Genomic DNA, 26579 nt, shown 5'->3' with positions numbered 1-26579 from the left:
TTTTTTTCACAAAAACAAACAAAAGGACAATCGCCAGTTTATGAGCAGTGCTTTCGAAAATCGCAAACCTCTTTCCAGCAGATAGGAACATCCTGGAATGGATGTGTGTATTGTTTTAGAGTTAACAAATCAATATAGATGTGAATTATAGGTATTTGCAAACAAATGTCCTTTTGGGGAGTTAGTTTGAAATTGAAATATTTATTATTCTGTGTTTAGCTTAATATGTAGCCTCCTCCTGTTCAGTTTCTGAAAGGCCTATACATTCAACTGATGAATGTTTCTCCATTGCAGGAATTGTGAAAACACAGCACACAGGCAAAATTAGAGCAGAGGCCATTTGGTATTTGCTCTCTATCATGCATATCTTGTACATTCTCTAGAAATCTTTTAAAGTAAAGCCAGCCCGTGTGTGTGTGTGTGTGTGCGTGTGTGCGCATGCATGAGTCCGTGTGTGTGTGTGTGTGTGGAGGGGGATGGTGGAGGTTGGGCAGCCCAGTGCTTTGATGCCATTGAAATTCAACTACTAAAGTAGTGCCTTTTGAGAAAGTGGAGAGAGAGAGAGAGAGAGCTTCCTATCAGCCAACACCTGAGGTCCCCACAGGACTGCTTTTTATACCACATCAAAACCTAAATTTGATTGTGAAACAAACTTAAGGATTAGTACTGGGCAAGCCTAATACTTGGCAAGAAGGTGCAGTATGTGTGTGTGTTCATGCATACATCTGTGTGTGTGTGTGCATGTGTGCCTGCGTGTGTGTGTGTGTGTGTGTGTGTGTGTACTCCAGTAGGGTGAGGGAATTAAACAACACATTACTGCTGGATTTCTTTCCTTTATGTGGATCAGGCCTTGATCAGTTTGTCTGTGATTAGCTGTGCTGATTACAATTACACTCCCCTCCAGGCCAAACATCCCTGGGCAGTGTTAGAAACAGATGAGATTGAGATTCCATACGTCTGTTTGTCACCTTGCGGAAGATGGCGCCCTGGAAGAGGAGAAAAAGTACAGCAACATGGACCAGCAGTAATTCAATTCAGACAGAATTGCTAAAGCTCTGATGTGAGCTCGATCCTGTGCCTTCGATTTGTCATACGATGTGAGCCTTTCTTTCCCAGTCCTTCATCCACCTGCTTGCCTTTCACCCTGGACCTTAGTCAATGCCTATTTTAACCCTTTAAAGTGGAAGTTCACAAATATGTGATAAAAATGTTCTTAACTGAACATTCTAATGCTGATGTAACAATCACATCTGGGAATCAAAAGCAATGGAGTTCTAGAACACCAACTTGGAATTTGGAAGAAAAAAAAACATTCCAAAAAATCCTGCTATTCAAAGGTTTAAATGACGGACTGACAGAGTATGTGGGTTATGGACTGGCTTCTTTCTCTTCAGGTTTATGGCACGGGAATCTGGGAACTCAGGAAGGGGATGATGGATGAGGTGGAGATGTGGGATTTAGATCACCCGCACTCCCAGCATCCCCAGAGGGAATAATAATGCAGTCTAAACATTCCGAAGGCAGACTAAATATAATCTTGACATGGCGATGCCGGCAAGCCAATCAATCACAAGGCATGTGATCAAACATGAAGGCATCGCATGGCATGTCCACACAAGTATGTTAATGAGCCGGTGCTTCAGAAAGTTAGGAATATTTTAGTCTGCCGTTGCTCAGCTGCTTGTGAAAAGTGAGGATGATTTATCTTTGCCGTATTGTTTGTTTCGAGCGATCTTGCGGCAGCATGACTATAGTGATATATGGTGTTCGGAGTTTCCCTTGTAGGTACAGCACTCTTGTGTCCTCCCTCACTAGAATGCTGGAATGATCTTATCTTTTGTGCTCGTAAGGTTCCAGTCAGTTAGAATGCACATAATGAATCAATAAATGGATTGATCACCTTTTGCTAAATCCAGCTATCTAAACAATGGAACTGTAACAAAGTGCACTGTGGAAATTGAAACATGAAACAGGAAATTGAATGGATGTAAGGTGCTGCCAGGTGCTCCGTCCTGCTAAGATGTCTCGTCCGGAGATGAATGTGTCCCATGGCTTGATATGCAATTCCATGCCATGTGGCGTCTCGTAAGCACTCGTTGCCTCGCCCAGTTTGTGGGTTTCTCCTCCTCCTCATTATGTTTCGGCCTATCAGGTGCCTGTCCTGCACCTGCGACAGCTGCACGTGGAGCATGTTCCTCCAACCAAATGACTGCATGGCTCAGCCAGTGGCTGCACAGTGAAAAGGACCAACGGCTGCTGGCAGTGCCCTCTTTAGAGATTAGTGTATGTGTGTCCACTCTCTCCCAAACTGACTGAGAATATTTTTTTAGTAGGGATGAGATGGGTCTACTAATACAATATGATATTCCAAATTTGCTTGAGCAAAACAAAGGGGAGTCCATTAATGTAATTACAATTCAAGAGATAATGTTCCTAATAAGGAAATCCGTTTGAGATATGCTACCTCTTAAGCAAAGAGATATCCTGGTGCAACACTTTCAAGGTTATGTAACACTCGCTAATGCTGTCTTTCAGCATTAATCAGTAATTCTACCATCTGTCAGCCTCGTTAATGCTCCTCCCCCAAGGTTATGTGATGATGACAGACAGCTCCGTGTTTTTTTCTTTTGGAAGAATGGAGGTAGCCTGACAGGATATGACAGGAATTCATTTTGAATAAATATACAACCATCATCTGCTCTTATTTCATTCGAAATATGGGTAGGCTTGCACTGCTTGCATAAGTACACTTAGTAGTGAATTTACAAAGAATTTATATGGATTCACCAAAGGGAAAATATGCTGGTGTTTTAGATTTTCTTAGCTTGGACATGTGCTTTCGACTGTCAGGATCCAAATGAAAGGCATAGTTGTGCATTCCTGTTCCAGCGCATACAAAACTCCATCTCATTATTCTTTTGATTCATATTGTACATATTCATTAATTCATTCAACATTTATTTCATCTCGAGAAACACTGAGGAACGATCCTCATTTACAATGCTGTCGAGTTACAGATATTAAGGCAGTGGAACAAATATTAGAACAGTGTGATGAAATAGAATTAAAAAAAACCTTTCCTGTAAAATATTATCCATTACCACATATTACCCATCGGCAAATTTATCTTTCATTATTCATTAATGTAATAGAAAACTACAGTTTCATTTTTCTTCCATTTTGTCTGGATACATTCATTGTCTAAACAGACCTGGACTCATTTCATTCCCTCTGCGAAGGGGTTCCAGAAATGAGTGGAAGGATCAGCTTCTGTTCTTCAGACATTTGTGATTTTCAGACACTGTGGATCACGGATCTCCTAAATCCTTGCCAGGCTGAAAAGAGGTTTTATCTGATCCCAGTTTCCCTGTGCAGGCACTGTTAGCTCGCTGTTAGGTGTGACTGAGCGGTTAGCTGAACACTCATCTCAGTTTGATATCATCTGACAGCTAGGTGCTGTTAGTTCTTTGCAGAAGAAATCTGAGATAGGCATGCTTGTCAAAGAGCATAGTGGCAGTTGGTGAGCTGAACATTGGTGGGGCTGGAAACTTCCTCTGAAACTGATTATTGGTCTCGACCTGTTCTCAGTCATTTTCCTAGATTATCAATATGACGATTAATTGACAAAATACTCAAAACCATCAGATATAGCCAGCTCACCTCAATTAGGCCATTTTGCGAGTAATTGCGCACATTTTATCAACGTTGTCCGTGGATACATGTAGACCTCTTCCTTTTCCGTGCTCACACTCAGAGAATATTCATGGTAAAGATGTGCAATGCACAGATTTTAAACATCCTGAAGCACAGGTTTTGTTATTGCTGGTTTTGCTGAAAGCTAACGCAGTAGTTAACAGAGTGGTGTATCTTTTTCATTTAATAACACAAAGTGAAGAAGCTGTGCGTTACTTGCCAATTGATTTGTCAGATCGTTGGCACACTTCAATCAAGAAAAATTAATGGAAGCAGGTTGAGACCAATGAGCATTTTAAAGGAAAGCTTGCAGCCCCACCAATTTTCAGCTCACCAACAGCATTGTATGAGCAACTCATTGTCTTTCTCATCATTTTTCAGGCCTCAAATTATTGGGACCTACAGTATAAGCACTCAACTAATTAAGAACTGTTTAAGAACATGTAAATAAGAGAATAGGTCATCATGTCCCCCTGATCACCAGTGACCCCTACTGGTCAATCAGGCACCCACAGTTAGCTGGCTCAAGCTGCACATGACTTGTGTTCTCTGAATCATGCCTGTCCAAGCTCAGCTTTTGGACTGTGTTGTGAAGCGAAGCAGCACTGATAGCACGTGTTCTAATGGAACATATGCTCCTGGATTTGTAGCAAAGATTGCAGCAATGAGCACATCTGGAAATTATTCTTTTTTGTTAACATTGCCGTGGAATATATTTACCATTGTAATTTCCAAACTGTCCGTAGATTTACAATATACTGCAGCATTTTCCATTCCTGTAAAAGGATATCTTTGAAGGACATATTATTATTTGTGCTTTTGTTTATTATCATGTGGAAACAAACAAGAGTACAAATATTTTTCATAAACAAAACTGAATAGTCGCACACATCTTCCACCACCATCTCTCCATCCATTTTCCTTTGCCACTCACCCCTCAATGTCTTCTATTTTTAAATGAATATTTCTAATAGGTATTCCATATATATATATATATATATATATAGGACAAAATAAGCTGACAGATGCATAGATCTCACACCTTTTCCCAACTGTTGCCATGCTTATTCATGTCCTGTGGCATAGGTTTGGCGCTATAGGCCTGGCTCACCCTGGTTGCCCACACCCTGACCAGCAACCGCAGCCCAATCTGTCTCCTGACCAGCCCTTTCAGAGCAAGGAGACACAGAGAGAGATGCAGCCTGAATCAAACTTAGGCCCAAATAAAATTGTTGGGATGATGAGGGCCAGCCCATGCCAGGTAATATGTAGTATTTAAAAAATTAAATTTCCAGACCAATGGCCCGCTTTGGATTGGAATGGGCCAGCCCATTGGAACTCATACCGGACATCCCAATGGCCAATCCGGGCCTGAAAAGCAGACAGTGTGGCGCCTGGACCAGGATCGGGTAAAATCTGCAAATATAACCTCTGTGGATGACCACGCCCACATGTCCCTTCCAATCACTTCTAAGTCCACCAGTGGCCACATTCTCCTTTGCAGTTCTCAAACTTTCAAACTGAAAGTTTGCCTTGTGAAAAAATATCAAAACCCACCCACTCATCATGCGCATTATTTCCTTTTCCAGGCAATTTGATATAATTTAATCCTTTTTTCTTTCCATCTTGATTACTTGTACGGCTGTATATCTACTTAAATAATTCAGGTTGAGTACCTTGAGAGTACAATGTGCACTGAACCTCAAGTCAGAACCTTTTGGTTTACAAGACTTGCTCCTATGCTGCTCCCCCCACCCCGCCACCCCTCCACCCCTCCTCCCCTTCTCAGCTGCTCCTGTTTCACCTCTTCCTCTGCCCAACTGAATGGTCAAGGCTAACAAGACAGGTGGCATGACAGAAAAAAAATTCTACGAAGGTACTGGTACAAGTGTCACTTTCGCGGCACCTTACAATGGTGAAGGGTGCGTCCACTTTACACAGTTCAATGCTTCCAGAACCTTCTGGCTGAAAACAGTAGGACTTGTTCCTCAAGGGCAAACAGAAGCCTGTCAAAACCAGCACTCCCCGGCCAAGGGCTCTAACCACAGTGTTACATCCGATATCGACTTGCCTCATTAAATGTGGTGCTGCATTACCACGGCCTCTTCTTCCTCCACAACGCGAGAGGTCTCTGAAGCACAGCTTGCAATCTTTACAACAAAGAAAACTATGAAGCCGTTGAGGAACACCCCCCCTTTCTATTTTGGAAGGGGGGGGGGGAGTTTTCTTACATTGAAGAAGGAGTTATCCCAACACTGTGGGGGCCAGGGGGTGAGTTTTCTTACATTGAAGAAGGAGTTATCCCAACACTGCCTCATAACTGCATTTTGTGAATCTACGTCATGTGACCACAGGAGGTAACAAGGCCTGGGCACTGTGCAAGGTTGCCAGACAGAGGAATTTAAAACAAAATGGAAGGGATTTTAGAAGATGCGTGGAGCACATTTCAGTGCCACACGAATGCATGCAATTACTAGACTTTGGCAACCCTGGTCCTGAGAATCTGCTGTCTTAAAATGACACTATTGTCACATGATGCAGGTCTGCCTTCAGTTCACTGTCTTAATCAAATCAGTGACATTTGGAGTCACATGAGTGTGGTCAGGCACATTCATTTGAAGTGGAAGAAAGAAAGAGAGAAAATAACAAAAAGAGGTTCCTCTCACAGATTCTCCGGTTAATTCACAACTTCACGTCTTCAATTACATGAGCATTCACCCGTGGAGTTATTTGTTATTCCCTGTGCTGTGGTTTGGTTTAGAGACCATGTCAGCCTGGCTCTCAAACAGCTTTTAAAGGTGCTGATGATCAATCATGGAAACCCATTTGTAGTGCCGGGCAGTTCGTCAGACCTGCTCTATGAGTTACTCAGGAGACAGCCGGATAATGCAGTTTAAGTCATCATGCTGTGAATCAATAACGCTTATGCGTTTCTCATTAAAATTAACCCCATCTCCACACACACACACACACACACACACACATACACACACACGCACACACACACACACACACACACACACACACACACACACACACACACACACACACACACATACACGCACACACATACATACATACATACATAAATGCTCACACGCACACACACATACACACACAGGTCTCTGGTAAAAGCATTTTTCATTTTTAAAAAACTGGCCTGCCAATATCTGTGACTCATCCTCTTTACCCTCTCCAAGAGAGTGCTATTTCTCAATCTGGTGAATATAACAGGGTGGAGAATATAAAATGTGTTAAAGCATTATTTTATTAGGGATATGATATTTGTTTATCATAAATGTGCTAAGCATAAATAGTATGAGTGACCTTCCTCTACTTTGAATATAAGCTATGACTTAATGTTTTTTTTCCCGCATCCATTACGCATCCATCCATGGAAAATATATGGTTATTGTATTTAATCTGCCCTATTTATGTCTGCAATATATATATGCTGGATTTTCCATCCATCCATTATCTATACCCACCTATCCTGGTCAGGGTCGACTGGGGTGCTGGAGCCTATCCCAACATGCATTGGGTGAGATGCAGGAATACACCCTGGAAAGGTTGCCAATCCATCACACATAACACACTGACAAAGACTGCAAGACTGAATGGAGGACAGCACTTGGGTGATGTCTTTCTGAGGAGAGTCTAGCCTCCTGATTGGTTGGACCTGGAATGCTCTACAGGATGACAACATCAGGGTTAGGAAGTAGAAGAACTCCAGCATTTTTCAGAGGTCATTACAAGGCTAGTTCAGAGGGCCCAAGGTTTTTTTTTTTTGGGGGGGGGTAGTACTGCCCACCCAACAAACCACCAGCAATGTTCCCTTGAATGGACCCGGGTGATCGACTGCACTACTTGCTCCTGACTCTCCTCTGCCTCATCGCTGTGCTCATTAGGGCCACATGGAAAATAGCCAATGATTGTAAAGGACTCCCTTATTACAATGGAGAAATTGATTATCGGAAGCACTAGGCTTCTGTTCTTCACTCCACACTGTATGCATCTATTAAAACATATCTCCGTTTTTGCACCCAGGGATATCAAGGGTATCCAATAATTTGCTTTACAAATGATCCATTTACAGAGATAGATATTTACTTGGGACAAGGAAATTGCTCTGGAAGCTCATAAAGAGTCATCGAAGTGCCTGGCCCACAAGTGTCAGAAAGCATTGAGGACAGCCCATCTCTAGCTATCACAGCTTATGAAGAGGATGTGACTTGGTTTTTGAGGACTGGATTCTGTGAGGCAGGGACTGTAGGGTCTTCTGTTTCACATTACATCCAGACCGGTGAACTTATATGGTCTATTGCTCTTGGTCTTTTAAAAAGTCATGAGTACATGGCATTAAATGAAAGGGCCATCTGCACCCCACTTTGCATGAGAAATGTACTCCGTCACATGGTAAATTATTCAGAAATAAAAAAGTTTACATGCACGAGCGCATTATAGTTATAAATATGCATGGATAATTAAATGCAAAAGTATTGAGACAGTGACACAATTTTTGTTGTTTTAGCTTTGTAATCCAGCAACTTGGATTTGAAATAAAACTATGAATATAATGTTAAAGTGCAGAGCTTTAATTTGAGGATGCTTACATCCATATTGGTTATCTGTGTAGGAATTACAGCCCTTTTCATACATAGTCCCTTCATTTTAGGGAAGTAAAAGTAATGGGGCAGTGGGCTTCTCAGCTATTTCTCGGCTAGAGACAGCAAACAAAAGTTCTAGAGTTAATTCTAGGTGTGGAATTTGCATTTGTTGCTGTTGTCTCTCAACATGGGGACCAAAGAAGTGTCAATCCCAATAAACCAGGCCGTCATTGTGCTGAAAAATCAGAACAAATCGATCAGAGACATTGTTGTGTTATTGGAAAAATAAACATGCAAGTGTACATATTTAGATTTAGAGAAAAAGGACATTACATAAAAAGGATTAACAAACCAAAAAATAGTCGGTGCTGGAATGCCTACATCAGTAGGCTACAAATAGAGCACGTTGTTCTGTGATGCCTCGCCTTTTTAAGTGTTTGTTTCTATCTATCTATCTATCTATCTATCTATCTATCTATCTATCTATCTATCTATCCAGCCATCCATCCATCCATCCATCCAGAATCGCATTGCATAGAGAGGAGAGGGCGGTGCCAAGGAAACATTCTCCATAACCGGCCGCACAAAAATGAATGGTAAATTCTGGGTACTCTCGCGCCCTCTACCGACCATCATGCCTGCAAAAGTAAAGCGCTGCAGCGGCAAGCAAGAGACAGCCAAACCTCTCACCCATTCTCCTACAAAACCAGTCCACGCATCACGGAACCGGGACTCCTCTGTTTGAGAGCGGTCTTGCAGCATTGGACATTGCGTTAAAAAGTCTTACCTTGGAGGAGAACTGTGGGGCCGTGATTTTCTCAAAAGCCTTCCAAGTGGGTAAGAAATTGGTTTGGTTATTTGAACGGGCGTGAATGTAGCCTGGATTGTTTGCTGGCTGGCTGTATTCGTGGGAAGAGACTGCATGCACGACTCGGCGTTACAAAAACCCAGTATCGTTTTTCTACGCTCGCAGAGAAACCTAGGTTCGGCCCGACATGGTTGGCTGGCTGGCTCCAGAAAAAAAGACAGCGGGGTCTCTTAGTCTTGGTCTAAGTCAAACAGCCCCACGCAAGGATCTCTTAAGAGATTGCTCCAGGAAAAACAACCGTCTTGGATAGGTGTAGATTTAACTGCACAATATCCTAGATCGCAAACAGTTATTGGAGCAATGGTCTTTTAAACTGTCATGGCAAGCAGTATAGCTCTTTAGCCGTATAGCTAACCATAACATGCTTTGTTTTTGAGAGCATTAGCGACTTGCTAACTCGGCAAATGTACAGCACATGCGATGGGCGCTATCATCAGTGAATTGAGTTAGCTAGTTAGCCGGCTAGCTAGTAAATGTGATTTAATTGTGGAAAACTAGACCCGACTGAATAGCTTTTATATTATTCATAGTGCTTGCAAATCAGTCGTGCTGGTCTTGCGTGGGTTTTGTTAATAAGCCTCGCTGGTCCTGGAAAAGTTCTCAATTTAGCAATAACTTGTTTGTATCATACATAGCCTGCTATTCCCTTTAACACTGAACTTACAACATGTATTTACAAACAAACTCGACAACGATCAATAGACAAATACAACGAGTGCACCCTTTATTTGACCAAGTGGCTACAATTCTTAAGCTGGTTAGATAAACTAAAAGCTTAAGCCTTGTCTGCAGACTGTATTCATTAGAAAATCTGATAACGCTTGCTTGCTTGGCTGGAATTGAAGCAGGGACTGGCTATTTGTATCTTATCAAAATGCATATTTAGTAGCTGAGTTACTTAACGTATCTTCAAAGCTGGGTGATTTGCACTGAAATAAATATCACTGCCCTGACCCTGACAAGCAATGCACAATTTGCTGCGTAGTCAAAATGGACATGCAAGTTTACGTTTGAAGTGAACATGATGATGAGTTCGATGTCAGCTAAATAGTACTGTGCATGTAAATATAGATATGGATGTATATATAGATCCGTTATACACCAGGGGTTAGAGTTGAAGTTTTGGCTCCCAAGTGGTTCTGAGCACGCAGGCGCCTCTTATGCAGGTAACGTTTCATGATGCGGGCCAAGACAGGTCAGTGTTCTTGGACGAGTCCTTCCACATGTTTGTAAACCTACCATTTTGAAATCGTTATTAGCAAAGACTATTGACAACATTAAATCTTTTAACTTGGTAGAAATTAGTGTGTGCCGCTGATAAATGGTAATAATATTGGATACAGTTGTGTGAAAACACATTTTAATTGAAATATGACATCACTACACTTCCATCATGGTGATGTATAGCAGCCATTTTGGTTTAGAATGCTCACCACACTTTGGTTGCAATGGACAAGCATTTATAAAATCATCCTTTGAGGAAAAAATAGGCATTCCTGCAGCCTGGAGCACAAAACATTATCTTGGCAAATTTAAGTTTTCTGGTGTTGTCATCATTACCTCAACCCTAGGATTGTTGGCACACAGCAGTGGTAACCAACCCTGTTACTGGAGATCTACCATCCCGTTGATTTTAATTTCATCACTAATTTGGCTCACCTGAATCTACTAATTAGCAGCTCAACGAGATGTCAAGCTGTTGAGGTCTGCTTTGTTAGGGTTGGGCTGAAAACCTACAGGATGGTAGATCTCCAGGAACAGGGTTGGTTACCACTGCCATAATGAGTGTGCTGGTTCTCAATTTTATTTAGCACTTAAGTGTTCAAATATGCTGATCAGGTATATCACAACTGATAACACAATAACCTCACCGGATTTTATTGGTTTGATCTGAATTGATTGGTTACTGATTTATAAAGTGAAAAAACGAACAGAACCTTTGGCCCTCCAGGACCACTGTTTCAGAACTCTGGTATAGATGTGCAGTTTATTAAATTCTGAAGTATAAAACAGTTTGACTTAGCTTAATTATCCAAATAATATAATTTCACTACTCAACAATAACACAGACATGCATGGTGGTCCCATCAATATCCAGTGAGGAAAATTTTACTTCAGGAAAGGAGCTAAAGGTATTAGTGCCTTTCTTCAAATGGATAGTTTTCCTAGACATGGATATGCAAAATGTGAACACTGACTGGCTCATCTCAGCCTGGCCGGCAGACCTAAATCTGACCTGTGTAGGTCTCAATGGATTAGGACTAAAAAGGATAAGATACAGAATGCAGAAATATTTGAGTTTGTAGATGTACTGCTAGCTTGCTGATACATTCATGTATTCAGCTGGAAGGCAGTAATGTTATGTCTTGTTTAAATGTAATTTAGTTGGCTCACAAAGTAGCCAGCTATGTAGATAAACATTTTTGTCTTTAAAAAAGAAAAAGCTAACTAGCCATGCATTGGCTTGCTAACTAGTTACTAAACCATTAACTAGTGCATTTAGGAGAGTGAAAGTCTATAGTGTCATAAGAAAGTGAAGGCAGGTAGCTAGCAGTAGCCTAGCTAGGTCTGGCTGTATTGGTGTAGGCTACGTGTTTAGACTGCAGGATGGGTAATGCTAGCTATTTTTTCTGAAGTGAGGTACAGTGTGCTAGCAGTCTTTTCACTATACCAATGTTTGTTCACTAGCTAGAAAGCAGTTATGACATGCGGTAAAGTATTTTTTAGATTTTATTAAATTTTTTCTCCCAGAAAGTGCTCCTTGCACAGGCAACTCAAACTCCAGTCATGGAGAGCCACATAGTCTGCAGAGTTTTGTGGTTTATTCACAATCCGTAGGTCTTGAAAACAAGGTGTGTGGACTCTGTAGCCAGTCTATTTTTTTTGAAGCATATTGTTTGCCTACTTGCAATGACCTTTTGAAAATTCAAGCAGAATGATAATTACATTTGAATATTGCCCATGCACCCTCTACTCTGGTACGGCAGTGCAGTTATTTAAGAGAAATGCACATGTGTAAATAAACTTAAAGGGCTGATTAACTAATTGGATCTGTAAAGCTCAGCTAATTGGTTGGAACAAAAGCCTACATGGCCCACACTGTGGTGCTTAGGCCCTGTGAAATGTGAAGTGTGGATGAATTTGGCAGAACTGTGGAATCCAGACATACATTTAAAAGAGGAAGGCATATCTGATAGCCACCACAACATCAGGTGAGAAAAAGAGTGTATGTATATTTAGGCACAATAGCCACCGAAAGTCCACATGTAGTTCTGGAAGATGGTAAAAATGGATTACACATTCACATTCATGCACATTCATTCTGGAGACTGATTTAATGAAAATACCAGTGCCCTGCAGACACAAGCTTCAACTTAAAAGAGTTTGAACTTTTGTTTTAGGGCTTTAGCATGGTATGGTTGCCATAGTTATATGCAAATATATGTATGCATATTTGCAGATGGTGCATATTGTAGTTGGCACAAAAAAAACAAAAAAACAGTTTGAGCCATTCTACATCTAACTAGGCCCTACATCTAACTGGATGCAGGACAGTGTACTGAGTGGAAGACTCCAACAGGAATTTTAAGCAACCTGCTTCTAGGAAGACTAGAAGTGCTCAAACTGCTATGTTTTAGGAGTGCCATTTTCATCCCTTGTGTTTGACGAACAGGTGCCGTCATGCTGCTATGTCAGGTGACACACGGCTGGACCTATGGAAAGGCCAAACCTTATTTGGGGAAATAATCTGTGGTCGGTAATAGAACCCTTTGTACATTCAGTGTGTGTATCTCTTCAGTGGAGAGACATCTTCGGTCACTTGTGAAAAGGTTTTAAACTTTCACGCGACGCTCTCCAGTTCAAATATTCCTCCGTGCAGCTGTCCGTCGGACGACTCAGTGTGAAATTTCTCAGACGGGTTGCCTTGTCAGGAAACAAGGGAGGCCTGTAGGTCCAAAATTGTTCATCGGTGTTTGTGAAATGGAGTTGTTTCAATCCCGGTGCACCTGAAGTATTACATCAGGTTTGTTTGCCGAGCAATGAGGACCGCTCTTGATGGTGGGGTATTGCTTACCACAAAATTGGTGGTAAATTGGTGGGTCTTGTGCTCTTGCCCAACCCCCCCCCCCCCCTCCCCACAATTTCAGAAATGGAGCAGTGCGAATGCTACTAGTCTCTGACACAACACAAATAATCTGTCATATGTGCCTACTTCATATTCCTCTGAGGTCAGAAAACAGGCAATAATGATTCTTTTAAAGTCTTAATTGTTGCAAGGTTTTCTGTCCTTTTACTTAAACTAAATTTAGCTCCCTGGAATGTTTAAAACTGTTCACCTGCATTGTTTCGGTTTTAGCTTATTTGTTTGGTTTCCCTTCAACTGGAAATCTGTTGCAGTGATTCAGCTGCGTAGGAATTCACTTTGGATGCTTTTTTAATGCTAGGAATGAAGAGGCTAGTGGTGGTTTAGGGGTATGTTGGTTGGAAAAATTCCATTACTAAGATTTGGGGCTAGCGCTTGCGAAGTTTAGCACCCCCTCAGGTGGTAAACAAATTGAGCTTTTGAAAGAGAGGCTAGCTTGCGCTGTCATGCATTTCCCCAAGAAGGCTGACTGCAGATGCCTGTTTATGTGTTTGCAATGCGAAGGAACACTGTGAACTTGACCTCTTGACCCTGCATAAAATCCCTCGCCCTGGGCTCAGGACATTAAGGGCGGAGAAGCAAGCTGCGCCTTCGTTTCTGTTTTATCATACTCTTCATTTCTCCTTCGCTCGACGATAAAGGCCTCTGGACGCACATTCAATTGAGTTCGCATTTATTTGATCAAATACTTTCGGATATTTTCCCCTCTCTCCGCCCATCCCGCAGATTGATTTTGCAGAACACTGGGGGACATTACTGCGCAGGCCGATTGTCAGAATCGTTCAGTCTGAAAGTGGAGCCGGAGGTTGTGTCAGAATCTTGAGCGTCTCCCGAATAAATGGGCTGCACTCGGACGATATCGTCTCACCCTGGCGTGTTTTCCTTGCACAGTTTGTCAGGAGGAGGGTGATCGCTCGCTTTTGATTAAGCGCTATAGCACATTCGCGAGGCACGATGGATCCTGGAACCTTTTTTCAATGTCGTCGTTTTAGAAAAAGCCTATTCTGCTGTGATTGGCTGCTGCTCCTCTCCTCGCCTCTGTACGTGAGAGAGTGGGGACGTCCCGATGTGCTCCGTCTTGCGGTTTTTCCTTCCGCCGCCGGCCGCACGTACTGATGCTCGCTTGCCGTGCCGGGTTAAGTCTGTCTCTTGAGCGGGATCGGACCCAGACGACTTTGCAAAGCCATAGACCCTACAACCTCCCGCGTCCTCTCCTTAGCAGACCTGGACAAGCTGCAAATTGACCAATGGGAACAGAATCATTGTTCAAAAAAAAAAAAAAAAGGGCAGACATTTGCGTAAAGTACAGTATGCATGAGCGACTTCCCACTTCCCCTCTAAACGCCGTTGTCTCCCACACGCCCATCGGAGAACTCTGTCTCTAGGAAACGACAAGCAGTGGGCGTGGCCTGAAACCGCGGGCATGCTCACCTCTCATCCTGCAATTCTACATTCAGAATTCCACTCAAGGTTTGGCACGGAGAAGAAGAGCGATGAGGAGAGAAGGAAAGAGGGAAGGGGAAAAAAGATGGATGAGTTTCTTTTTGGTGAGCGTTCTTGTAAATGTTTCATTATTACTATGCAATTGCAATGCGGTGATCTGTTCATAGATCCTTTATGCACCAGGTGTTAGAGTCTTGGCTCTCTTGACTCTGAGCCAGTGCAGTATTAGCCTATTACACAGGTAAAGTTAAAAGATGCTGTGCAAGACTTCTGGAATGTGCCACAAAGAGGTCACAAGTAAGTCCTTAACTGATCATACTAATGCTGATGTAACAATCACTACTGGTAATTGACAGTAATGAACGCTGACTTAAAATAAAAAAAAATAAAAATAAAAAACCTGCTAAGGGTTAGTGGTTGCTAGCAGGGGTTCTCGGCAAACACACGCTTGTCGGTAAAGGTTGGTGTGATTAAAAGATACACGGGGGTTCTCGTTTGATTTGACATCAGAAATGTATGGGGGGGTGGGGAGGGCGGAGGGGGAGTGAGCGAGACGGAGTGCGTGCTCTGTAGATCCTCCACGAGGGAAATTTTCCAAGGCCTCTACCTTTGATCATGGTAACAGGCCAGATTTACAGTGGTAAAATGTGCAAATGTGGGGATGAATGATTTCAAATACGCGTCCTTTAAGTCAGTCCACATAAGTGCATCTGCCAGGCAAATGGTTAAATGAAGACACCGTTCGAATGAATGAGGAAACCAGAGTGGTTCTCCTTCTCCAGTAATTGCGTGCAGCCAGTCCGGGAGGATTGTTTAGCACTGGGCTCCTCCTGCAAGTGGGATTAGATTAAATGGGTTGTTTAAGCACAGGGAGGATTTGGAGGGTACGGCTGACCGATTGACTTAGCACACGGTGGCCTGCAAATTAACTTGGGGAGTCTGACAGATAGTGCAGAGGAAACCCCGGCTGTCTGGCCCCTCTGTGGGGTCTGTCTCACTGTGAACAGGTCTCCTGTCCCCCCAGCCCCCACCCTGTCAGCCACTGGCCAACACACAGTTTCGGTTCATTTCCATTTTCTATCTTCTGGATATTGGATATTTGGATATTTAGGTATTAGGTAGTTGGATATTTAACAAATATGTGATTAGAATGTTCTTAACTGATCTTAACAAGGGCGACATAGCTCAGGAGGTAAGAGCAGGAGGGTTGCCGGTTCGATCCCCCGCCCTGGGCGTGTCAAAGAGTCCCTGAGACACCTAACAAGACACCTAACACCTGATTGCTCCCAACAAGCTGATTGGTACCTTGCATGGCAACCTTTCACCGTTGGTGTGTGAGTGTGAGTGTGTGTGTGAATGGGTGAATGAGAGGCATCAATTGTAAAGCACTTTGGATAAAAGCGCTATATAAATGCAGTCCATTTATCATTCAAATGTTGATGTGGGAATTGATCTAATGATCACTACTGGTAATTGAAAGAAAAGACTCAACTTTTACTTCTTTCCTCCATTTGACACAGATCTCCTTGCAGATCTGAACTCGCTTGTCAAATTGAATCATGCAGCCTACAGCTCGACCTGGCGAAAACTGAAATGCTTTTCATTCGCACCAAGTCCTCGCCAGTCGGCCGTGTGATGCTGTAGGTGAGCTAACTCAGAGTACTTTACTGCAGGAAGCCTAGAGGTAACCTTAGATATTTGACCTTCTTTGTCCTTTGTCCATTACAGCGGCAGTGTGTCGGGAGTGCAGATACTAACTTATCCAGCCTCTTCCTCACCACCTACTCTACACATCTCCTAGTCCAGACTCCCGGTGCTCTCGCGCCAGGGCCACTGAAATTCCCCATATCCCTGCCTGTGCCGCTAAACCCCTGTAGCTAATGCAAAATGCAGCCGCGCGGCTCGCCCGCAATTTTCCCCGGCGTGCTCGTGTTACACCCCTCCTCATCTTACCTCAGCGGCTGTTTGTTTCTGTTTCTCACATGAAGTTTAAAACCTCGGCACTAGCCCTGGGGCAGTTAATAGAGCGGCTCTGCCACACCTCCGCTCAAACTTCGAACCCTACACCCGGGGTCAGATCCCTCTGTTCCACAACCTCAAGGCAACTACTTCCCCCACCACCCCCACCTCACCTCCCGCTTGGTCGGTTTCTCCCAGTCACGATTCCTGTCTGTACTGGCCCTGGTGTAGTGGAATGAACTTCCCACGGTGGTCAGGACAGAAGAATCATTGTGTATCTTCTGACTCCATTTCGGTTCCCCTCCCGTCCTCATCCACTAACACTCCAACCTTTTGTGCTAGTTCAGGTTGTTATTTTTTTTTGTATTGTTTTTTCTTTTTGGGTAGATGTTAACTGTATCTATTCAGGTTCTGTGTTTTGGTTCTTGCTTTGTGTAGTTCATTTGCATCAAGTGCTTTAGTGAGGTTAAACTTGTACCCTCTGGTCAGGGGTATGTTGTTCACCAGGTCTGGCACCATTACTTCCACGAATCAGGTGAATGCACTTATGCTCTCCGACATTGTAAGTCAGATAAAAGAGTCTGGTAAATTAATTTAATGTAATGAATGCAATTTAATTTACTGTAGCTCACAAGGTACACCCCTGGCTGAAAATCTATTCAAGAGAAATATTTGGAACGTTTCCTGAATTAAATGAATGTTAAGAAAAAAGGTTCTTTCAGCCATCTGTGTTCTTGGTTGCTGGAGAGCAACCGACAGCACAGCATGCAACCTTTCCTGTAAGCGGCTTGGAGATGACGTCACAAACAAGGGACTCTGGGAGTTTCTGAAAAACTGAGTGGGGGGTGGGGGGGGGGTGAGTGAGAGCAGAGAAAATCTGGATTTTAGTTCTCAATTTGAACTCCGTGTTTTATGTTTGCATCCGAATTTCAGAACTACTTCACTCTCAACGGGTTTTTCCTCTGTTGCGGTAATTTCAAATCTTGCATTTGCTTGGCTTTTGCATTCCAACAGAAGAACTTCTGGGATTGAGTTACCTCGTCCTCTGATCTGTGCGCAGGGTTTGGGGGGTGGCGGGAGTGGGGACGAGGGACTGGAGGGGGGCGGGGGGCGGGGGGCAAGGCAGGGGACGCTTTAATCTGGCACACCGTTTTTTCGCTGTGAAATAAAGATAACTCTTGTGGTGCCAGCGGCGGCTCTCTCTGCCAGAGGGCTGAAGGTGTTGGCTCGCGGCGAGCCTCTCTGAACGTCCCATTCCACTGAAGTCCTTCCATTGTTCCCCATGTCCTGGGAACCTACACTGGAGCGACTGTTTGCTAATAAAATCCTCAGGGGGAGGGGGGGGGACGACACCCCGCTGTTTTTTTATTCAATGGAGAGAGAATTGTGCTCTCCCCTCTTCTCGAGTCGATGTGTTCGGAGGTGGAAGGCACCTTTTTTTCTGTGCCTCGTATTTTCTGTCTTCTGTTTAATTTCTGTTGCTTCTATTTGCACACGACCCTCCTGGTCTCGGAGTGCACTTAAGTTCACTCTTAAATAAAGTGCTTGTCAGTGGCGAAATGTAAGACCAGCAAGGTCCTGTTTCTCGGACCTGGTACCTGATCACTCCAAGCCCTGGATGCAATCTGATACTGTAGTGAGTGCCGTTGCTCTTAGGATCGTTATCAGTAACTGCGAGCGCTGCGTGTTGTGAGCGGATGTGACGCTCGTATGAATTTCGCCGCTCAGTGCTCCCCGTCTCTCTCAGTGGACCGTAAGCATCTGATTTCCTCGTTTAAGCCTACCGTTCCGTCTTAGACCTGCATGATTAAGTTTCGATATCCGTTACCCTGTCGAGTATTTTTACATCCAGTGTCCCCACCGCAAAACGAGAAGCAGCTGTTGTTTTTACCTGCTAATCTTTTAAAGTTTTATGGCCCTGTGGACTTTTTGGGTTTGTAACCTGCTTTGATTTGCTCTTTTGAAATGCGGATTGCTTTTATTAACACTTGTTACTTTTGGGTTTAAGGCAAATGGACTTTCCTCACGCAAATTGAAGAGGTCGCAAAAGGTCGTTACACTTGCTCGCCTGTGGCCAGCCATTTTATGTCCTTCGTCCCCTCTTGCGCCCTCACTGTAAAAGTTCAAGGCTCCAATTTTCTGCTGTGGTCGTGGGTGGTACAATATTGGGGTGAAAAGGGTGCTGTGGGGTGAAAGGTCACAACGTGATGGAGCTGGTGGAGGTGTAACGGAGGGTTTGAGGAGGTGGAGGGGATTTGATCCCATCCCTTTTCTGATGACATGCCTGTGTAGGGTGCGTGCTCTGAATTCTGGCCAAAAATGCATCTCTGTTCCTTCTTCCCCCTCCCTCTCTTGTTCTCTCTCTCTTGCACACGTAGAGCGTAGTGCCAAATTCTGCATAACTGCAACGCCATTTGTCATCTATGTGAGGTCAACTGCCAAAAGGCCTGGCTGACCACATCGATCAGCTCTTCCAAGAAGACCACCAAGCAAACTTTCACACTGTCTGTCAGGTCTTTCTTTTTCTGCCCTCTCTCTCTATCTCTCACTCTCTCTCTCTCTCTCTTCCTTCTCTCTCACTTGCTGTCTCTCTCTCTCTTTCTTGCGGAGTCTCTCACTTTCTCGTATTTTCACTTCCTTTTTCACTTTCTTTCTTTTTTTGCCGTCTCTCTCTCTGCCGCTCTCTTCCTCTCTCATTGTCTCAAATTCAAATTCAAAATGCTTTATTGGCATGAAATACATTTGTACTTATTGCCAAAGCGTACACACAGAAACAGGAATAGGAATACAAACAACATGAAATACAAACAACATTGTGTTAACGACAACAATGCAATTAACAGTGTGGTAATGGCCACATTGTCTCTCTCTCTCTCTCTCTCTCTCTCTCTCTCTCTCTCTCTCTCTCTCTCTCGCTGTCTCATGCCGCAGCGGCTGCATTCTTAGCTTATCTCTTGGCTTATGAAGTTACGTTCGATGTGATGAAAGCGGCATGCGCTTAGTTTCTGAAGCTGTAGCTGACAAATTGTGTTGTGAGTATTATTACTGTCATCAGATCATAGTACCTTTATTATGATAATCAGACCCTGCACTGTTGTTTGGTCTTTATCCATCTGGTTTTACTGTGGTGATAAAACCGGTTTGGCTTCAGTGAGAGCAATGGGGGAAGACCAGACCAGACCAGACCTAGAATTAGCTTGTTAGCCTCACACCCAGTCTGGGATCCAGACTAATCTGTGCTGCTGTCGGATTGGACCTGCAGCGCATCCTCTGGGTTTTTTGCGAGGGGGAGAGCGCTTCGGAAGCAGCCGGGTCAGCGCCGGGCTCTCCGTCTGTGCCGCTGGCACGTCTTTCGGACCGGTTGTTCCGGCACGCCCTCCCTCCTCCTCCCACTACAGCCGATACCGGACTAGTTAAAAGCCAACAGACCCCAATGCCAGTACTGCGTATAATATTTACATGCACCATAAATTACGCTGGCTTGTTGATTTTCATCTATGTGGTCTTCAGAGTAGAACTTAATGTTCTGTTTTTGGTTTTTAAAAAAATAAAAAAAGTGCTTTCTAGATTTCCTCTTGTGCGTTTCTTGTTGCTTTTATTTCAGGGGAAAAGATAGATGTATCTTCTGTAGCCAAAGATATCCTTTATAAAAATGAAAAATATCATCCATATTTCCTTAATCACATTTAATTTGTTTGTTAGCCTAAGTCTGGCTTCATGTGTTCACAATATGTGATCCTGTGTTTCTTGTAGTGTGGATCCCAGACCTGGACATAGCCATTGAAATATTGAGTCTGAAGATTGTATTCTTATATGAATTAACCTTCTTTTATATATTTTATAACATTAATTAACCTCCTTTTACACTTTGTTTATTACAGGCAGTAAGCAGATGGTCCAGAGGGGCTTTTTATAACACCGTACCCATTTATACAGCTACACGTACACTGAAGCAACTCAGACCTGGCTTGAGGGAACAATGTTCTACCTGCTACCGTTGTTAACAGCACAGTTGTTTTTTCCTACATGGTAGCTTTTATATCTGTTTTCCAAAATTCTATTTGCTATTTCTTGCTTTGCATAATGTCAAGCTTCAAGCTGATTGGGTCCGTGGTGACACCCCAGGTTTTCGTTTTCCAAGCACTCTTTGATTTAGTGCCTTCTATAAAAGAACCCTACCTTAAATTGTAACTGTCGTCATGTGGAACTTAAGAGTAGGTAGCGTTAAAGCTAATTTCTCGAGGTTCCCACCCCACTCAGGATTCCATTTAAAATGGCAGCTTGACACCATTGAATGGAAGAGAGGTCCTAGCTCAAGGCTCCAGAGTGTGACCATTTTGGTCGCACATGCGACCAAAAATCTGTCAAGTGCGACTAAACATTTTCATTGGTCGCACCGGTACGCCTGACATTTAGCAGGTCTGTCTCTGTGTGTTACGACGGAGTATTAGGGCCACATTGAGGGCAAAAAAATTCTGAGATTTCGAGAATAAGGTCATAATATTACGAGAATAAAGTCGCCTGCGTTAAAATGAGGAAGGTCGAGCATCTTGTGAAGTTATACTTTAGTATATGTTTCACAAATAACAAAATACTTAATCTTTTGGCACATCAGCACCACATTATCATAAGTAGCAGGACATTGAAAAGATTGTGCAAGAAACTGTGTCTATTCTGAAGAAAAAACCACACGGACTTGGAGGAAATTGCAGGCTCAGGCTGCCATTAGACTGTCCTCTCGCCCGTTTTGTTGGTTCCTGGTAATAGCCTATATTTTCCCAAAGATTATGCTGTTTTTTTTCCTCTAAATTTTACGATTTTATTATCGTAAAATTACGATTTTATTTTCGTAAAATTACGACTTTATTCTCGTAATATTACGACCTTATTCTCAAAATCTCAGAATTTCCCCCCCTCCTCAGTGTGGCCCTAATACTCCGTCGTAGTACAGTGTGTGTATATGTGTAGTGTTTTTTATTTTTCCCACCCGCATTCTGCAAAGACCCACCCCTACTCTGTCTCTGACTGGCTCTGACCCTGATATTCTTCTTCGCTGAATGTGGGTGGGGAAAAAAATAAGGCATGTAGGCCTATGTGTGAAACCGCGCCATGTACTCCTCCGGGAGCAGCTCAAACTTTTTTTTGAGTTAGGCTATTTGAATTTGATTTATTTATCAAACTCAAATAAGTTTGAGTTTGTCAAGCACTTTAAACATCAGCACTTTTTAAGTTTATTTTTTGAACAATTGAGGTTATTGCAATTTCTTGTTTGTGCTGTGATTTAAATAAAGAAAAAACATTTATCTGCACCTTTATTCCTGATTACAATCATTTACATAGTGTATTAAGAAATTTCCAATGTGTATGGAACTGACAAAAAAGGTAACGCTTAAAATGTATTATTGTGGTGCCAAACGGCGCAGTGAAACATTTTGGGAGCACCTAAATTATGTGCTGGTGCACCTAAATGAAAAAGTTAGGTGCACCAGTGCAACCGATGTAAAAAGTTAGTGTGGAGCCCTGTAGCTTGTCGTTGCTGATAAAGTGGAAGGTAGCCTGGCTATGAATTTTCATTTTTCCCCCCCTGAGAGATTTGGAAAGTAAGTGTATTTTGGTGTTTGTCCGCTTGTAGGGGTTGTTGGACCCAGGTTTAAAGGCAAGTCCAGACTGGTGTGAGCTGAAGAAGGGTTTGGTATAGGAGTAGTTCTCCTGTGCTCTCCATCTCTTTCTGCTGCCCCTGCTGGACAGAAAGTGTTTAGCAGTCAGCATGACCTTTCTTCCATCTCTGAAGCCTGCTTTTTTTGCTACTGCGGCTGCAAAGGGACTCTGATCAGAACAAAGAACCTCGACGAGAACGTTCAGACTTAACTGTGTCTGCAGGTACTCATTTACCTTTCATCCAGAGAAAACCTGGCGCGGAGTCGGGTCCCAGGGTCCCCGTCTCCTTCTCCACTACAAATCCAGGCAAATTATTCCATGCATTTATAACAGAGTCAAGAGATTCTTTCTTGTGTCGGCCTGTGAAATTTACCTTGAACCTGCTGCCGCCCGTGTGCCCCCGGTTCTGTTGACTGAACTTTGCTGTTTAAACGGCTCCAGCAGTCCACCTCGGCTCGGCGTGCAGCCTCTTCAGCGTGCCGGTAAATGAGAATTTCAATCAAAATGGAAATTGAAATTTGCCTCGCGGGGCACGGCGGTGCTAGTGCGTTAGGTCCGACTTCAGTGGGAGAAACGAGCCGCCCATACCTAATGCCAGAACGAACCTACACACATTACCCGCAGTCGCAAGCATCGATTGCGGCCTTCCGTCTGATTTATTTATTTATTTATGTGACAAACTGCACCAGTTTTTTAGATGAACCAGGTTGTTTGACTGCTGCGTTCTTGCTGTCTTCTGTTTCCTAAGTACTGTAGGTTCCGACTGGTAGCAGTTTCAGGTGCTATATGACTGCTTATGATTGTTTGTGAAATCTATGTTCAAGGATAGAACATCCGCTTTGTCACGGTTTTCGCCGTGAGCACATCTCCCCATGAATATTCATAAGATGCGTCAACATCGGAAATGTTTTAGTTTTCACTGTTTAGAATATGGAGCTGAACATCTGGATTGTCTGTAGAATCTGAAAGCATCTCTAAAAAGCCTTGTATCTCCATGTATGCTTTTAAAAAAAAAGTGATGCAGGAACAGGAAACTACAGTTGTCAGTTGTGCACTGTCAATCTGTCATGACTACGTGACCAATACATTTTTTTCAAAACAGTGTGTTTAAAATGAAACTTATTTAATAAAAATATCATAATTTATTGGCATGATAATATCTTGAGATATAAGAGGTCTAACAAAAAAGGCCAGCGAAACCTCTAGAATTGTTTTCTTTATTTCCAAACTGTGACATATAAACCATAAACTTTATTTAACTGTAGTTGCGTGCATAATTACAGTAAAACAAAATAAAATAGCTAAATGACTGTAGATTTTTTTTTTTTTTTCATATAAAGACCTTTATGCTTGGATCCTTGGCTTGCTGCTCCCAGCTATATTTATTTATTTATTCGGTTAGTTTTGCTGAAAGCGCACGCTGTGTTTTTTGGCCGCGCTGCCGTTTTTCATTCTTTCTCCGGAGAACATGTGGCCGAGCGTGCCAAGTGGGGAAAATAAGTGCGGTCTGCAAAAGGGCCACACTGCCTCGCCTTATCACTCTCTAACAGAGGCGCGCTGGGCGAAAACAAAGCAAACTCCTCTTTTTAGGATAGAAGCGTTTGTGGATATTTAAAGAAAGAAGCTTTCCGGCAGGGAACGCTTGGAAGTCAACCGGAAGCAGTAGTAGTTTGCGTTAAAACTGCTCGGAGAAGACGCGTTGTCATCATTAGTTTGATCCTCTTAGTCTTTTAACCGTATTTGTGCGCCCACCCGCACTGTTCTGCTAGCCTAGCCACCATGCCTCTGCCAGTACTCTTTTGGTTGTGTGGAATTCTTGTCTCTTCACTTGCGCGCTTAGTGACAGCGACGCGGGTCGATATTGTTTGTGTGCTGCAGGTGTCCTGCCTGTCACGGGACACCAGCAGCAGGCCGTCCTTATTTTCACGGGTAATGCCACCGCCCACCCCAACATCGAGGTACAACCGTGAACTGCTTCGGGTATTGGGGTGAAGCCCCTGTAAATGTGCTTCCTCCCCAGAGGCGGGGGGGGAAAAAGCGAGCACGCACACACGCACATTCGCGCTGTGGGTACTCGCCAAACGGGACTCACTCCACGGGTCCTGAGCCGTGCACGTGTCATACGTTGGCGCGTCATCTAATGGTATTGCTGCAGATAAGGCTTTCATTACATAACTCTATGAGGTGCATTTCATCCATATTCATGGAGCATGGAGCGAATTATGATCTTGTCCGCAAGAAGTGTAGACTATCATAACGGAATTCGATACAAACGTACTGAAACAAAGAGAACCCGTGCAGTTATGAGTTTCTGTTTCCATAGTCTTGTTTTTTAAGTCCTGCATAATATGTTGCAGATTCCATTTCCCCTGTGGCTTCTGCTACCTCTGGCAGTGGCTTCACCCGATGTCCCAAATTTAATTTGTTTTTTTGAGTGCCCCTTGTGCCTTGTGTGTGCATATTGGAGATGAGAGGAGGAAGGGTGGGTGTCTGGGGGAGAGAGGAGGGCTGGAGAGAGACAGAGGTCAGAGAGAGAGAGAAAAGGAGAGATTACGGTTTAACCCCTGGGCTTGTAGGTGAATTACAGCGGGAGGTTTTGCGTGCGTGCGCACACACACGCACACACACACACACAGTTTTAAATGAATGCGATAAAACATACTGAAACAAAAAGAACCCATGCAGTAATGAGTTGTTTTTTTCATAGTCTGCTATATGTCCTGAATAATATTATTATAGATTCCACTTCGCCTGTGGCTTCTGGCACCTCTGGCATTACACACACACACACACACACACACACACGCACGCACAGACACAGACACACACACACACAAACAGTCAGTAACACTCCTGAGGTTAGGAGGCATTGAGGGTGGGGTTGGGGGGGGGGGGTACAGATGAGCTTGTGTCTCATGCACTGACTGCTGTAGGCGGGGGGGGGGGTGGGGGGTGGGGTTATTGGGGTCAGCTTCTAAATGGTTGTCTTTTGCCTTGAGCGGGTGGCAGAGCATCAGCTACATGCTAATGAGAGAGAGAGGGTCATTTGAATAAGACCTCCTGTTCCTTTCATTCTGTGTTCTTGGGTTTCTGAACAGCCCCCCTGTGATTCGGCGAGGCTGCACGGACAACATGCACGCCGCTGCAGGTCCCCCGCGGGTGGGGCTGCATTTCTTACTGCGCACGAGCAAGCGCATTTCTGGCGCATTCTTCTGTGTTCACGGGCATGTGTGTATGCGTGAGGTTGTGTATATGTGTGGGTACCTGTCTTTGTGTGTGTGTGTGTGTGTGGATACCTGTCTTTACGTGTGTGCGCACGTGTGTGAGTGTGTGTGTGTGTTTGTGTGTGTGTGCGTGTGCATTTCTTATGTTTTGTGAAAAAATGTTATTAAAAACATGGTGTGTTCCTTATTAAGCTTTCCTATGTTTCAGTGGCATATATATTATGGAGTGTCATTTCAAGGAAAACACACACATCCAGATGTCAGCTTTGGTGCTGTGGATAAGAGTGTCTGCTAAATGCAGAATGTGATTTAACATATCTTTTTGAATGACCCCCAAACAGGTGTGTTGGCTAAACGTGACTGGTTGGGTTTTAGTCTCGTTTGTTTGTGTTTCCTGCAGCCCCTTTGGGGGGGAGACCGTGTTTTTTGGACCAATCGAACGAAAGCGCAGGTGGCCGCAGAGCTGGGACGAGATTAGCCGAGGGTAAATTAATTCAGTCGGGGTGTGTGAAGCGGGCCGCACAGGCCTGGCGATATTCAGCGGGTTTTTCCCCGCAAGCTCTTTGCCACGGCATCTCACACAACGGCTTCAGTTCGGGCTTTAATCTGATTCTGATTTACGGGAATAGGCAGCCGAGGGTTCATTTTCATTCAGGGTCAGTCAGACTGCTCATCATGGAGGACTGTGATTGGTTCATCTTGGTTTGTGCACCCATGTGACCGTGATGCAGCCTGGCCTATAGGTAGAGTAAAGTCACCGTGCCGGGGCCTAGGCTGGAGTCCCATGGTCCCGGGTGACCCACAGCATGACTCTCCATCAGAGCTACAGACAGGGAAACTGTCCCTTTCTTTGTCCGTGAGCTCCCACAAGGCTTGTACTGCCGATACAAAGTGCACTGAAACCGAAAGACTTGCTCGCCAGAGTAAAGGGAGAAGGCCGTGTTTGGGGTGAAGCGGTTGGTGGGAAGTCGCTGTGGTACTGC

The 26579-nt window shown here is 43.7% G+C and overlaps 1 protein-coding gene across 2 annotated transcripts in view; it reads left to right on the top strand.

Moving 5' to 3' along the window:
• Window positions 1-8922: 8922 nt before the first annotated feature.
• The window catches only part of LOC135263612 (bifunctional heparan sulfate N-deacetylase/N-sulfotransferase 1-like), an 85415-nt gene continuing 67758 nt past the window's right edge, over window positions 8923-26579 (top strand). The window contains exon 1 of one of the 2 annotated variants that reach the window (XM_064351862.1): window positions 8923-9133. The gene's annotated coding sequence lies outside the window, so the exon portion shown is untranslated. Of the gene's footprint in view, window positions 9138-26579 lie in introns of both variants that reach the window. The other variant, XM_064351861.1, reaches the window with a different exon arrangement.

The sequence above is a fragment of the Anguilla rostrata genome, chromosome 9, assembly GCF_018555375.3.
Source record: "Anguilla rostrata isolate EN2019 chromosome 9, ASM1855537v3, whole genome shotgun sequence".
Taxonomy (NCBI): Eukaryota; Metazoa; Chordata; class Actinopteri; order Anguilliformes; family Anguillidae; genus Anguilla; species Anguilla rostrata.
Note: the sequence above shows the minus strand (reverse complement) of the source record. Positions and strands in the feature narration are given on the sequence as shown.